We start from the raw sequence: 17115 nt of genomic DNA on the forward strand, positions 1-17115 counted from the left end.
CCAGTATCCAATAATAAAAGATCATGGTGAAAGATGGGATTGGCCACAAATTTAACAACAAAAGGGCCCTATTGTAAAAGTTAACTTACTGGTGGAAGAGGTGTGTGTGTTGGGAACATAATAACCAGTGATCTACCGAATTATTTAGCTTTCTTCTGTTTTAGCTTTTTATTTCATTTTTTATTGTTTTCATTAATTTTCTTGTGAGGGCCTAGGCCGCGATTGAGGCCTAGCGGTCCTGGCCACCCCGCCCCTGCGTATAAGGAACAACAATAATATTAGAGATTAAGTTTGAGAAAAAAAAACGGATAAATATCTGATAACTGAATTCTGCAAAAATAATATACAAGGACTGGATGAAAAGTAATGTCAAGATAGTTATAATTCGTTCCTTGCTTTATACACAGAAGATACACTGTCACACTCCTTCAATGTAATCGCCTTCCATCTCTATCACCTTCTACCACATGTATGAAAGGTGTTGTACACCGTCAGAGTGGATAATGGCTTCTCTTGTCTAACTTGAACCATATATTGCTGTTACGATGGTTCCATGGCGTCTCATGTACACACGACCACTTATTTGAAAGAACTGAAAACGTAATTTGTCAGCACAGACAACACTAAGTACTGAAAAAAAAAAATGATGTCCTCTGCCCAAAACTGAATTGTAGTACTCAATTTTTGAGTAATAAAATTGGCACTTACGTGAGTCTATGGCTACCAAACTCCAATGAGTAGAGAGTACAGTTTACATTGTATGAACTGATGATCTCAGCATTACTGGTAATGAATTCCTTTAAGATGCGTCATGCATATTATCTTCGTTTCGTTATTATCATCCTCTTTATGCATCAGCCGTGAAATTTTATCCATTCAAATCTTAGGAAGAGGAACTCTTGAAAAAAAAGAAAAAGAAAGAGAGTAACAGTGTATCTGGAGGATAAAGGATAAGTAAAAGTAAACAGATTAGAATGGAAATAAGAAATGTAGACCATTTACAGAGAGGAAAAATATAAAATATTACAGAATAAATGAAACAAAATACTCTATATTTGTTAGAAGTATTAGGACGTTCTAGAAATTGCAAGTGAAAGTAACTGGAACAAACTGGAACATTACTTGGTAAGAAGCTGGATTCAGATACGGTAGAAGGGAAAATAGGGAGGGTTGAAAGGGCTACAATTGCTGGACGATATTAAATAGAAAATCGATACGTGAACACGAAGATATTATGGAAGCTTCACAGTTGAAGCGACTTGCCAGCAATAGCATGTACCTATGATGATTAGCTGATGATATTTCAGTATTTGAACAATATAATTAAATTCAAAGTAGATATACATTTATATAGGTTGATTTTAATTACTCGTCTAAAGCGACGAATATATTTCCTTAAGACATGCCATGATTTTATGAAATACTTTACAAAATAAAGAAGATTTAGAGTTATAATTCGTAAATCACAACGAGGAATAATAATAATAATAATAATAATAATAATAATAATAATAATAATAATAATAATTATTATTATTATTATTATTATTATTATTATTATTATTATTATTATTATTATTATTATACTCTCATGGTCATGGAAATTATGGTGAAGTCGGTGTATGTATATATGCTGTAAAACGCGTTTGCTCAGCCAAAGGTAACCTTTATAAAGGTCTTAAGCAGTGTAACTGGTGGTGTTAACAACCAAGTTATCCTTTTACCAAAAGGAGATAAGCGCAACCCCATGTAAAATGTATGGTGTTTGAGTTTATTTCAGGTTTGGATTCCCTTCTCTCTTTTCCATACACACATACATACCCTCTCCTTTAACCTATTCCAGACCATTTTGCGTAAATTGGTCATGCCGCATAATGAAGTAACCGACGACACAGACTTTTGTTGGAACTCTGTTACGCACACACACATGCACACAAATACATAGCGAAAGCTAAGAATAGGGTGCTTGGAAGCTGGGGGTTGAAATCCGTAGAAGGTTGGATAAAACGACAAGATACACAGAACGGGAAGTAGATAGTGGAAGGGAGGAGTGATTTTTTTTCTTTTGCCCATTAGACTGTTGGAAAAGGACGCAGAGAGTAAATTAAGGAGGTAGCGGGGAGAAGGAAGGTCCCAATTAGACAAGGCCTGAGTCGACCGCCAGGATTGTTCTCGTTAAGTGGACAATTAAAAGACTCAAGTAAGGGCCTAATGAGGGATCCCAAAGCCGGTCGCTCGCTCGCTTGCTTCCTAGTTTGGTACAGCGGCGTAACTTCCAAGAAGATACTAGCTTTTCTCTACAGTAACTCTTTCAGGATTTTTTTAAAATTGTCTTTAGGTCATGCGTTTAGCAGTAGTTATTCAGCAATGAGAAACATTTGGTGTGTTTCTACGTAGAAGATGGTCGATCGAAATGTATGAACACAAGGACATTTTACGAACAAAAAACATTATTGTTCGAAGTTTGACTCGCGAAGAAGAGTCACTCAGCTCTCCACATAGTCTCGAAAATGAAATGAAATCTTTGAGTTTTACGTCCCATGATTATGTTGTATGGGCTAAAAGAGACGGTGATGATGAGAAATGAATAAAATGGTGGAATGAGGAAAGTGGGAGGGAACGGGAGAACCCTGAGAAAACCCATCCACACGGTGTTTGCCCACCATAAAGGCCATTTGGCGCAAGCTGGGATTGAACCAGGGACCCCACGCACCACAGATGAACGCTCTACCACTGAGCCACCGCTGCCCCAATTCAGTCTCGAGCTCTCCTTGGTTTGATAAACACAATATCAGGACTATTGGTATTCTTGCTTGTTACATGTTTGTTACCATTTTCTTCACTCGATTAATAAAATGAAATCTTTCAGTTTAACGTCCCACGATATGCCCTTTAGGCTAACGTAATGGAAACAGATGATTAAGGCAAGTGAATGATAATGGATGAATTGGTGACATGGCAGGTTCTTTGAGAAAACCCACGGACATGATATTCTCCATCGCAAGCTTACTTGGCGCCGATTGAACCAGGGATCCCACTCGCCAGAGATAAGTGTTCTACCACTGTGCCATCGTGCCTCCTTAAATGTGATAAGTAAGCCTCGGATTTCTATGGCACATCGTACTTTTTTATCCTGGCATGTATTGACATGCTTAATTAAATACAAACACATTAGTGACTATTTCGAACAGAATAATACAGTTTATATTGTTACATAAATGCATATTTTAACTAAATTTTAGTTTTAGGTCATATTTGGGCTCGACGTGATGTAAAAGCATATTTTTTGGTCATATTCTAGGTTTATTTCACTTACTGCTCAGAAACATTTATCCATATTGACAACGAAATAATTTAAAACTTCCTTTCTTAGAAATATTTAGTCTTATGTAACTTAATATGAAGGAATACAGTAAAGTGTGAGGAGATAACGGTTCTTGTCCTGGCAGAGCATGAACCATTATATAAAGAGAAATCACCATCTCAGCCTCTGTTTGTCTCTTTCTTCTTCCATGCAGTAATATCTAAAAAAAAAAGAAAGAAAGAAAAGAAAAGAAAAAAGAAAAAGAAAAAAGAAACAAGTCCAGTTTCTCGGTTGCATATTGGTAGAAAATATTTATATTCGCATTCGGAGCAGAATTTGACCCCACGAAAATTTTCTCCCGGGGCCACCCACTAAATTCATCATCGTTAGGTTTAAGCCCAGTCCTTTTATATCTTCATTAAAGCTATTTTGAAGTATGGGAAATATTTATCATTCTTCTTTTTATTTTCTGTCAGAGAATCTGGTATCAGTGAGTATAGTTTCAAGGCACCTAAATTCAAACCCTAGCAGCACAGAAAGCTTTCGGCCAGTTGGCGCGTGCTTGGCTTTTGGCTTTCTACGCTTGCACTTGAAACGCTTGCTTTCATACAACATGCATTTTTTTGTACTTGCAAGCGATACTTTAGATCTTTTGCAGAGCGTTATAGCATGACTGGCCGTTCATTGGCTATTGAATTGACTTGGCTTGTAAAACGCTTGCGTAAAGCTTGAATGGAACACTGAATGCAAGGCTGCCCCCATGTAATCGAATCCAGCTTGTGGCATGCTTGCAAGTTTTCCAATCAAGCTGAATGCAAACTTGCAATTCAAGCTTACAGCAAGTAATTTGCAAGTTGTCTCTGCTACTAGGGAATACTTTTGTAGTGTGCAGTTTTCTAAAGTCATATTTAGCTATTTTTAGAGATAAATGCTTACATATTTTCAGAGTTTTTAGATCATGGAAGTCTAAGCCCTAAAAATAAGATCATCACACGTACAACCTTTGTGACATTTTGACATGCTTTGAGCCAACCAAGGGCACTGTCACGATAATAGCCACTTAGATTAACTCTTCCCACAATCTTCTAATAGATTAGTCACTTTACAGTGGCCCCACATAGCGTAGTTGCTAACGCTTTAGACTTCGGTGCGAGCGATCCAAGGAGCGGTGGGGACACTTGGTCAAAAAAGTGAAAACAGTATTTTTCAGGTCAGCCATCCTGAGTGAAGTTTTCTTCATTCACACCAGGCAAATGTCGAAATGGTGCCTTACGTAATGGTTCCAGCCCCCTACATTTCTTTTCCATTTCTTTCTTCCTCTCCAATTCCCCGGGTAATGTAATATAATTCCTAATTTTACTGACTTTACACGACAATATTGCACTGGTAACCACCTCGTTCATATTTGACTATATCTCGTAGATATCATCTTTTTAGCCAGTAATGCAATGCGCACTAAGGGGCACAACGGCTCACTAGTAGCCTCTACTGGTATATTTATAACAATACACAGACACAGAGCCATGTAATAAAAACGATATTGGCGAATGTATGTTTGTTCTTTAGCAATTGTCAAGCAGTACATAAAGACACAGCATACCGTTTTGAAATAGCTAAAGAATTCTACTGCTACCCCTGAAAATATCTTCTCTGATCACGAACTTCCACTAACAAAAGTGATTGTTCAATTAAACACCATGTTCTACAATATATTTAGATTTAAAAAAAAAGAACAGAGAAATTTGAATTGATGAAACATTACATAGTTAAAACTCAAGACTTTGCTCTTGCTATTTGTGATTGAATTCGCTCATGGATAAAATGTGAATTCATTCCTCAAGTAGAAAAGAAAGACGAAAAAGAATCTTTGAAAAAATGTTATTGTATCTTGCACCAGTGATGATTTTAACGGGTAGCCCGGGGGAAATTTCTCCCTCGGGGCAAATCTCCGATCGTGTTTAAAAAGGATTACCAATATTTTCAAAGTACTACTTTAAACCCTGCGTATTATAATCCTCCCTGGAAGAAATCGTTTCGAGTCTCCGTAAGTTATCATTATTTAATATTATCGACATGTATGAAACATCTAGTCTTATATAGAACTTTTGTAATTTTAAACATAATGATACTGTAGGCTAGAAAATCTAGATTTTTCTGAATAGAACAATATGGTGGTATTGTTTAAAGAAAAAAAATGATCTTATGTTGAGAATAATGAAAAATAATTAATATGTATATTTATGGAATATCTGTAGTATGTTAGGTTATTGAACGAACTATTCGCGTAAAACTCATGTCACAATATAAAGTACTGATATCAGAAAAATAAATAATATACTATATGTTTTATATTTGGTCATCCACAAATATTTCAATTAGGACCAGGGACCGCGATGGTTTAGTGATAGAGCGTTTAACTCTTCTGTATGAGTTCCTTGGTTCTATCCCAGCTCGCGCCAAGTGAGCTTTGTGGTGGACAATAACCTGTGCGTGGGTTTCCTCGGTGTTCTCCTGTTTCCTTCCACTTTCTTCATTCCACTATTTCATATATTTTTCATTACCTCCGTCTCCTTCAGCCGTGAAGCCGGCATAACCAAGGAACATAAAACTTAACCAACAACATAACTTTGCACAATTTAAGTAGCGTCAAATCTGTTATACACTAGTAACTTGTAAAAATGGGCTAACGTTTAATTACTTTTCATCGCATGGAACAAGAAATCATTTTCTCGTTTCTAATTTTTGCATTATATATATATACATATACTTTTAACTTTCATACCTAAATCTTATTAAATGTAATTGAATAGAGGCAAAATAGCCTGTTTCCCAAACGTGAGAAACGGAGACGAAAGTAAAACAGGAGTTTAAAAAAACACACACACACAAGGAAATGTTGAAATCGATTGTGCTGTCATCTTTTCGGAGAAAACGTAGTTATATACCCTCGGACTGTCATCTGTTACAAGATTTCCTATCGGAATGAGTAACAGAAAGACAGTGAAATGACGGAAGATGACGCTGTGATCAGGAAATTGACTCTGTGCGTAATATCTCTTGTCATATCCTATAATTCTTTCAAATGTTTTTCTTCATGCTTCTTGGTAGTTAATTACAAGCATATATATATATCGAAAAGAAAAGAATCTGACACTCATTTCTTACGAATATATAATGAAGTTCTCAGAATGAAGTATTAGAGAAAGGAAACTGCGAGATAGTCTATTAACATTCTATTTTGAAGGTAAAATGACAAAATCAATGAGTAATCTATTTAGGAAAAAATGCTACAGGAAGTAGCAATTTTATATTTGCCGCTTTTACCAGAAGAATTAATAATGTTGGGCAGTTGCTAGTGAAATCTACCGCATCATAAATCTTATTCAGTGAAGCATCATAAAAATGAATTTCTTCTCTCTGTTGAAAATAGGGATATCTAGGAATATCAACACATATCTTAAACGATATATTTACCCGTATCTACATCTAAGTTTGCTTAGGTATTATGCACGTACAAATAAAAAAGAATATACCAAGAGCAACTTCTAGTCTACCCAGTGTTAGTAATTACAGTGCTGTTAAAGATAATCTAATATTTTCTCCTGTGTGGATCCCTTACAAGCCATGTAAAAAGAAAGAACGTTCAAAAATACCCACTTTCAATCTATCTGAGCTTATGGTTGCCTTTTCAGACTTCTTTGAACAGTTGAAGATATTCAGTTTTTTCATGACCTTGAGGCTAAAGTGTCCTACAACCATTAATACTGATATCAGCGTTTTCAGAATGAAAGCTGATATACGTACGGTATACTTTATATATATATATATATATATATATATATATATATATATATATATATATATATATATATATATATATATATTGAAACATCTTACAAGTAGAATTGATATTCCTTGGCATGTACGGTGTCTTGGGCATAGTTTCTTCTTATTCCCTCTGAGAAGCCTAATCTTTAGAAGTGATTCTTATGTCGTTTTACTTTTTAAATGTTCAAGGAAAGGATTCAAGTCGCTATTGTTAGCTGGTAAGCACATGCATAGTGATGACGTAACATTTAAATATCTGTTGATCAGAACTGCACGTGTTTCACACGTGACTACAAATATTCGATTGTTTCAGTGCAAACTATGAACAAAGACACGTTCCAAGAAAACTTTACAGATATAATGTTCACAGTGCATGACCATAGATGACAAAATCTCCCTTATCAGCTTCTGCATTAACAGGGGACGTAAAGCTTTCCGAAATGGATTCTTACAGGAAATTTCCCGAATTATCTCAAATTATCATTTTCGTGCAATTGGAACCATTTGAAAGCTTCTTTCATTTTGAAAAGAATGATGTATAAATCATGATACTTAGATGAATAGTGCTGTGGCTAAATTGTTTTATTTCAGGTCGCATTTTTTATTGTTTCTTCATGAAATTTTAAAAATTTCAATAGGATTGGGAATTTTTTCCCTCGTTTCACTTCAAGTAATACCAATACAATTTGGCACATAAGTTACAAACGGATAGCAGTGTATTTCACGGTACATGTTATCTTAGTACATGCAGCCGTGGCCAAACTTCATGAAAGGGATTTTGAACAGTGGAATAGTTTAAGAAGTACTTGAAATTTTCCTTTAATAATCGTCATACACTCACGTATTTGGTTCAGTTTGAAAACCTGTTTTCTTCTGAAATGAATGATATATAAACCATGATGCTCGAATGAATAGTGCCAAAGCAATAGATACTTGAAAGTCAGCATTTTCCCATTTTAAAAAGGCGGAATTTCAAAGGGTTGACACTGAAGTCAGCGTTTTCAGGATGAAAAATTGTATACACGTGTATAACATCTTTCAAATAAAATTAACTTCATTACTTTAATAAATATCTGATTATCACTATATACGCGTATACACACTTTTACAATTTTAGAATTTAAAGCTAATGCTTGTGCAGAATGAAAATGATGTGGGACGATGATTAAAATTATTCCACTTAATAAAACCTGCAAATTATATATCCTTGTATTTTAGCACATTGCATATCATACCATTTATAACTTTCTAAAATTTTGAGGTTGTAAGAACAGTGTATAGAAGCAGATAAGAATTTAGAACTTTGTCGTGGAGAACAAATGAAAAACTATCGTGTGCTTTGCGGAGACTAGCAACATAATAAAGACAATGCATATTTGTTATAATTGGTTAGTGGAGATGTGCACTTTAGTACCACTAAATCTTCGCTTTTCTTCCCTTCAGTTTTCAGCAGACAATTCCGTATAGGACTGTAGTAGAAAACGTGTACGTGTTGTTTAAAAGTGAGAAAATTTTCAATTAAGTCAAAAGTAATCACTTGTAGTTCTTAAAACAATTGTGAAAATATATACTGTATGCATTTTGCAGTGTCATATTCATTAGACAAAGCGTGTTTTCAACAGTCACTGGGCCGAGGAGTGAATTTATAGGTATTGTTAGGATATCAACTGTCCGCATTGATAATACCAGTTTAAGTTATGTTAATTTTGCGACTGGGTTAGTTTTGTATTTACAACTGTAACTTAGATGCTTTCCTGAGTGGATCGGACATTTAAGTGGGTCAATACAATTAAGACAATATTTTGTGAGAAGATCTTGACTACATGAGCAAAATATAGGTGTATTCGGGCATCTAGTTGTACGAGTTTGATTATAGAATTAAATCTTTTCCCCCGACTTGGGAATTATACTGATTATCTTAAAGGATCCAGTGAACATTATTCCGTTCTGCATAATGCATAAATCTTATTAGGGCTTTCACACAAGTTTCAATAATTGAAGTTGAAGTTGGTCGAAAATAAGCAGTCCCTGTCCACACTTTTCCTGTATGATTTTACCCAAAAAAAGTTCCATTATAGCTTTTGCATGAAAATAATTTTTGTGTAATGTTTCTGTGGACTCCCAATCGCGTCTGCTGCCTGAGTTAAAATAGTTCAATAATAAGAGAGAGAATCCCTTCTTCTATTGTAATAAAAATATTACTTAAAAATCGTTAACTTATTTAGTTCTTTATAAAGAATACTGCATATTTAATTGCTCGTGCAATACTTAGATTTCCTCCTACAGTTCGAGGTTTAATCTAATGTGAGAGGAGTAGAAAAGTCAGTCACTTTTACAATGCGCACAGCATAAACTAGTTTCTATGTGTAATCGAATTTGGATAATCAAAACTAGAGTATACATAAAGAGGATGAAAATAGAGGGAAAAAAGTCTTGCCTCTGATGAACCCTCACTTCGATCTTTGGTATACCTTGGCCGGCAGTAGCATTCATTCGACTACCTTTGTGTATTTGAAACATTTTGTTTGTAAATATTCACCCACCATCATTGTAGATGTTTCTTTTGTTTAATTTTCCCCCCTCTGATCTTTTCTTTTCTGTTTTATTCTTTTGGAACTACATTTTTTTTTTACCACCCTAATAATCATCATCATAGGTATTCTGCCTTTATTGGCAGGTCACTTGCCGCAGCTGAGAAGGTTCCATGCTCCACGGTCCTCCGCTAACCTTTTCGTCTTCGCGTATGATCTTTCTGTTTTAATATCATCCATTAATTGTAGTCTCCTTCGCTCCCTCCCTCTCTTTCCCGCCACCATACCCTCTAGGACGTCCCTCATGATGCAATCTCTTCTTAGGCAATGTCCCAACCAGTTTCTCTTCCTCTTCCTAATAATATCTAAAAGTGTTCTTTTCTCACCCACCATTTCTAACACTCTCTCATTCGTTTTCCGCTCGACCCAACTAATTCTTTCCATTCTTCTCCACACCCACATTTCGAAGGCTTCCAGTCGATTTTCGTCACCTTTACGTAATGTCCACGTTTCCGCCCCATACAGTACAACACTCCACACGAAGCATTTTATGAGTCTTTTTCTCAACTCTTTGTTCAAGGTCCAACAAAACAGACTTTTCTTTCTTTTAAAGGCTTCTTTCGCCATTACTTTGCAGTTGTGGGAGACTTCATTCCTACCCTAATAATAGTAAATGTTAAATTTTTATATGTTGTGCCCTTTCCCCTTAGAGGAAGAACTGAGACAGGAGAAGGTAAGAGAGGAAGAGAGAGATAGAAAGAGAGAAAGACAGAAAGTCTCTCTCTCTCTCTCTCTCTATCTATTTTCTCGGTCTTTTCCTTCTGGAGCGAGAGCAACTCCTGTAGTTCCGACAGAGGAAACTCTCAAGTAACCTCATCACCAGGCGGGAAACTCACGATTTACCGGGATTATCCTGGGTTTCCGCTTCCCGTCAGGATGTGAATTTTTTCACTCTTCTCTCTCTCTCTCCCTCTCTCTCGCTCTCAGACCTTTTCATTCCCCACATCTCCCCATAACCTCCGTCTTCTTAGCTACAAAACCTTCTCTCTCTCTCTTTCTCTTATACTCACACGCACACACTTCACTTTTCTTGTGTTCTTCCGTTTGCCAACGTCTTAATGCCACTAGTACATCCTACATTCACCTTATTTCTCACTTTGGACCTAACTTGTTTCCTCTCCTCTGCTATAAATAAGAAGCGGCTTAGGGTTTTACGCTGTTCGAGCAACATGTGTTTATTGTTATGATGCTGTTATCAGTATGAAAGATAATATAAAAGGCGAAAAACACACACACAGCAGTATAGAGACGTTTAAGGCATCAAATGGTATATACCAATTCGTTCTTATTTACGTTATGACTATCACACACACATTCATAAAATCTTGTTTTCAGATTTCGCTTAGTTACAAAATCTTTGTTACATTTTATATATGTTTATTGCGTTATTCGAAGAATGGGAAAAATGACTAAAAAAAATCCTATTCTTCAGGATAATCTAAAGCACCAATAGCAAATTTATAATGCACTCTGGGTCGGGACAAAATTAGAACAATTTTCCATTTCCTTGGCCCCTTTCCTTTGTTTCTTTGTAAAACTGTGCGCAGTTGAGATATGTTGATACTACTCTACAATACCTACTCTACAATATCCTATTTGTAGCGTACAAAATATCACAACTATTGAATATCTTAATAATACATAATAAAACATCTTTTCTTGAACTTAACCGTCGTTTACTCGATTTTTGAATCAAAAGATCCAATATATTTCAGGTAAAAGTTTCCTTGTAGGCCTTATATCTGGAGAACTACTTATAATGTAGTCAAACCCAAACTATCACTTAACTCACAAGGAACAGACATGAACCTGTCATCCGGACATCCGAATCAAACCTAGTTCATTCGATAAACATAAAAAAACATGTTCATGGACAAAAACTTAGGTGCCATGGGCAGCGGAGTAAATCCCTGGGGCCTATTAAACCTGTTAGTATAAAAAAAAAAATCGTATAGGGGATAAGCAATATGTATACCAAGTTTTGTATTGACAAACGGAATAGATATGAGGGAAAAGCTTGTATACCAATACACGCTTTCCCTGTATACCTATTCTGTCTATCAACACAAAACTTGGTACGCACATTTCTTATCCCCTATAGTATTTTCCGAGAAACATTTAGATTGTGGTGGGAGTGATTTCTGGAGGGAATTTTCCCTCCATTCTTCCAATTTTCCTTGTTCAAGTATGTTATGGGTCACAATACATAGCACCTCTGCAAAGCTCGTTTCAACCATGACTTTCCAATGAACAGTGTTGATACAATAGCTTTTTCACTGACGTGAGAGTCTACTATTTTCTTTATACTAACAGGGTTAATAGGCCCCAGGGATTTACTTCCTTGCCCATGGCACCTAATTTTTTGTGCATGAACATATCTCTGTTGTATTTATCGAATGGACTAGGTTTGATTTGGATGTCCGGATGACACGTTCATATTCGTTCCTTGTCAGTATGATGTGCTTATTCCGTTAAAAAAAGAAGAAAAAAAAAACTCGATTTAAAGGCCGTTCAAAAATTTTGTGGCTCCTGATCCGCAAAGTAATTATTGGCCAAGATCGCAATCTTTTGATGTATTTTTTGATCATTCCTAAAATTCTTAATAGTTTTAGAATATTGAGCCAATATCTCATATCGCATCTAAAAGATCTAAAACTTTACATATAATAAACGACATGCAGTATTTTCTTCTTATCTTGAAAATATTCTTTTTGATTCACAGTTAGCAGATTATTGTCCTGACTACGTCTGGCTAATGCAATATTTTGTAACATTAACTGTTCAACATCTCTGAAACAACGGTTCGCCAAATTTGCTTAAGTCATACATTTACGGTACTAAATCTTTGATCTATTATGGCTTACCTAATTCACGTGTCTAGTCTAATTAGGTCTTGACCTATCAACATTTGAAAGTAACTGTATGAAATCGGCAATTTTCAAAAAGGTGGTCAAGTAGCACCATTTTGCCTTGCAGAATCGTCTGGCAATCAGTAGGTTAAAGAAAATAGAGTTGCAAGTCAGGTTTTAACTCAAGTCAACACAGATCTATTTTGATGGCCAGATGTATTCTTCTTTTTCCATATAGAGTTATTTGTTATTTTTCTTTCTGAGCAGATGAAAGATTATCACTGATCGGATTCGAAACGCAGGTCACAAATTTGACCATGTTTGATTTAAAGAATTCAAAATATGCAAAATTTCGGGAAAATAGAAAGGTAATTTTGTTATTGGATCTTTTGGATCTTACTACGATAAGAAAAAATCGATCTTCTAATTAATGATATTGATTTCCAAATAGCCACTAGTAGTTTCAGTCACAATAAAATACTTCAAGTGTATTATATTGTATTATTATTAAGTATTCTGAATATCGAAAGGTCTTTGGACTAATAACTTTGTTTCTTAAAAAAAAAAAAAAAAAAAAAAGCACATTTGGCTTAAGATCCAGAAATGTTTCTTTCACGTTATTAGATTTTCAGCTTCTTTTCTCAGTTCGCAATATTTTCTTTTATTTTTAAATCATCAATCACTTCTGTTTTCCTTCTTTCGTTTTCGTCTCATTTTCCACCACTAATGAAAAGGCAATATTTTTTTTTTCGTAAAATGTGTCCAATTGGCCTTCGTACGAAAGCTAAAAGGATCCTCTTCTCTCCTACCAGTTTTAAAATGTCTTTATTTGTTACACTGTACGTCCTTTTTTTTTATCTTATTCGGCTTCCTTCAACATCACACTTCCAAACATATTTCCACATCTTTATGTGGCTGACTATATTGTAGTTAATCACATTTTTGGACAGTTTCCTCTACTAAGGATAAGATGCTGTGAACGGTACCCACTCATTTGCCTTCCAAGAAAGCTATTGGTACTTGGTAAAGGTTAACTCCGCGACCAAGTTGGTCACCTAAGACACTTCCCTGTTTTTCCCAAGAGGAAGGATAAGTTGGGATTTGCCCTTCATTCAGGATGAGACTCGAAGCCATTAGTCACACTTCTTCTGTATTTTCATAATTGATACCCATTGCGCACTTCGTAAACCAGTATTTTAGTTACTTTTTCAGTTTTCTTCTTAGTTTAGACTTCCAAACTATGATATGCCTAAATGTCAGCGTCTTAAAGAACAGCTATGTCCGTCAGTCCGTCTGTCAGCAGGTATTAGAACCAAAACGATAAGAGAATAAGAGAATAATGAAACGGTAATCCAGTCTGCGAAGGGTAAGTTCCATCTCCTCTCTTAGGAGTCTTTCCAAATCGGAAGTGGTAAAAATTCTTATTTCGCTTACGAATATATTTTATCTCCAAGAAACACCACCATGCAATAGAAATGTATTATTATTGGCATGGTACTGCTATTTCCTTAAACACAACTTTTAGCGTAGGTAGTATTAAAGTTAAGTTTGAATGGCGTTGAGGGATAAATGAATGATGTAAGATTGAGGTCCAAAGACCTCAAGATCTTGACATTGAGATTGAGAGTTTACTTGACAAGCTCGAGTTTGATTGACATTGTGACAAAAAGTTCATCTCTGTGTTCTGTACACCATTATCGAAAAAAAAAACTTTTTATGTGAGTACGTTTCCCTTGGTCGCTCAAGGCCATACTAAACTAAACGAAGAACGCTTATAGTGAAAAGGGGACGAAAAACTCATAATTTACAAAAAGAACCTTTGAGGCAATATTTCCCTTCCTTTGTTCATGAAGACTGTACGAGCGCGCGTAGCCTCTTTTAGAAAAAAAAAAAGAAAAGAAAAGAGGAGCAAGAGTATGGCCAAATGTGGAACAAAACCAATCACGGAAAGAATAAGAGATATCTGCTCTAGATAAGAATACCCAATTTCCAAGAAGTATCGTGTACCAATTTTAGATATGTGACTCCTTCAGCATGATGCGTCGAATCTCAATTTTGAAGATAATCCTTAAAGAGATACATATATATAGAGCAAGAAATGTGTAGGAGGATAGTGGAAGAGCAAGGGAGAATAGAAGCTCGTATAACAAAGATATGTAGTTTGTCTTCTTCTTTCCTTTTCCTTTAACTTTTTCTTTCCGCAAAGTCCTAAACGATGATTGGCTGTAGACGTTGAAATGTCTTCCGGGTAAGAAAGGTTGATGTTCTTTTCATTTTTTTCTTTTATGAAATGAATGTTTTTGAAAACAAGAAACAACATGTATTCGTCTTTCATTTGAGTTTTCGTTGAAAAGAATCAATAGCAGATCGACGAAACTTGTTCGATTTTGGTCAAACTTGGTGCGGTGATAGAATATCACGAGCTTAATACACAAATGAAATATTATTTCGTACAAATCTTTGTTTTCTAAGTTATTCGCTCTAAGTTATTCGCCATCGAAGTTGGGGATCGGACTTACTTGAGTCCAAACCCCGAAGTTTCATAACCAATAACTGAAAAACCAAAAAGCCTGCACACTTCGATATTTTACTTGCCATTATTAACCTTGTTAAGGTATACCAACATTTCAAATTTTGTTGAGTTACTGAGAACCAAATTTCACGCTTGGATTAAAGAAACCCGTTACAGAAATAAATGAAGTGAGTATTTATAGCCAAGATTTGCTAAAAGGAAAAGAAAAAAGAAAGAAAGAAAAGAAAGAAAATCAATGAAGGATGTTTTGTTTTGGCTATAGGGAAGTTAACTACAGTCTGATTCAAACTTCCTGACGTTTAAAGTGTATCCTCCTTTTCATAATATCCAATGCAAGACTAATAGCTTTGTTCCTGGATTAGAATAAAGCAATTTCACAGGTACGCCCTTGTGATATATGCCACTACAGCGTTAATCAATTTGTAAAACCAAATTTGTTGTTCAATATCTTAATTTCTGCCGTTAATGTTTCACATTATGCCTGTAAACGAAAGGAAGCGAAATCCGACAACATTGTACCTGCACACCATTAACTTTCAACTGACATCAAGAGGTTTGAACCAGACTATTTTATCTCTCTTTCTTTCCTCTTTTATTTTACTATGTTGACCAAAAAAAATCACATTGAACTCCTTACTACAAGACATAGCTTTCACTATTCCTTATTGATTTACAGGTTTAACGTTGAAGACTATATTCAGAAGGTTCAAGATTGTAAAATGTAGCATTGTTAGGTGTACTTCACGTAAATGAGTTTGGTTAGAACTTTAAAAGTCACTGAATGTTATGCAACCAAGCAAACTTCTACCCTCTTATAGAAATACTTGGAGGAGCATGTTGTATCAATTGGATGGATCACCTTCATCAATTCCTAACTTTTGACCCTCTACTTATTGGCTACAATTGATAATGATTCATCAAGTACTTTCTTGAGATTTTTTTTTATTTCCAGCACACGGACAGACAAGTGTTAATTTATTGATCAATTATACTTTAATATTTCTCTTCTTCACCCAGATACTATTATCCTCGATACACTGAATAATGTGGGATCCGAAAACTACTCGGAGATGTCTGCGGCAAAAATACTTCCACCTGAAACCGAACATAGGCCATTTCACGTACATCAGAAAGCTGGCTCTAGTCTAACCATACATTTTGCATGTATGTTTGTATGTTTACTGAAGTTTACCATCCGTTTTCAGACCGAGTTCAAGAGTTTAAAACCTTGACCATGAAATTAAAATGTAAGTGTTACTACGATCAGATGACCATCTAATACTGCAATATTTTTGGAAAGAATTCAAATTTCCAAGAAATTTTACTTGCTTAGCAGAATGTTTAATCTATTATTCCAACCCTCTGCGAGATTATTTGTTCTATGTCATTTTCATGACAGTTCTACATGTTAACTGGAGATGTAGAATCTTCTAGCTACTGGTCAATAAAACAGTCATAGAATTACTCAAACTTAAGAGATGGGGGATTATCTTCTTGAATACACAGCCAACTACTCACGAAGCATTTCCAACGGAAGAAAAGCTAATGATGCACATATTCGAACGTGAACACTCATATCATCATTGTTTTCGTAGTCTGTAACCAAATCCAAGTTTTGTGTTTCACACCAAAGACACTGGTTAAGTTGAAATTTCCATTCACTTATGGAAGCTGAAAGGAAAATTGTCCTAAAATAATGTATTACTGCTTCGTCGAAGTCTACCATAACAACTTCAAGATTCCAATTCGGGACTTCTTTCTTTATTAGTGAAAAAATCTTCATATAGCCTTTATGCTTTGCTTTGACGTTGCCTAGTAACCACATATCTGCCCTGCTAGGCAATTTGTACTATAAAACTATTCTAGGCCTCTTATTGGCTCTACTCGAAACGAAACCCTCAGATTCCATATCCCCCTCTGCTGTAAAACAAACAAAAAAATCACACGAAGAGTGCCAACTATTGAACCTGTACGGAAGTGGGAATTCTTAACTCGCCTTCAAATCATGAC

General features: G+C 35.4%; 1 protein-coding gene across 6 annotated transcripts in view; it reads right to left on the reverse strand.

Moving 5' to 3' along the window:
* Positions 1 to 17115, reverse strand: part of LOC145680637 (LIM domain only protein 3-like) — a 435720-nt gene that overhangs the window by 185683 nt on the left and 232922 nt on the right. Inside the window, exon 4 of one of the 6 annotated variants that reach the window (XM_081751333.1) lies at positions 709 to 898. The exons of the other annotated variants lie outside the window; for them this stretch is intronic. The gene's annotated coding sequence lies outside the window, so the exon portion shown is untranslated. The remainder of the gene's footprint in view (positions 1 to 708; positions 899 to 17115) is intronic. 6 annotated transcript variants of the gene reach the window in all.

This window comes from Thermobia domestica, chromosome 3 (genome assembly GCF_964235325.1).
Source record: "Thermobia domestica chromosome 3, izTheDome1.hap1.1, whole genome shotgun sequence".
Lineage (NCBI taxonomy): Eukaryota > Metazoa > Arthropoda > Insecta > Zygentoma > Lepismatidae > Thermobia > Thermobia domestica.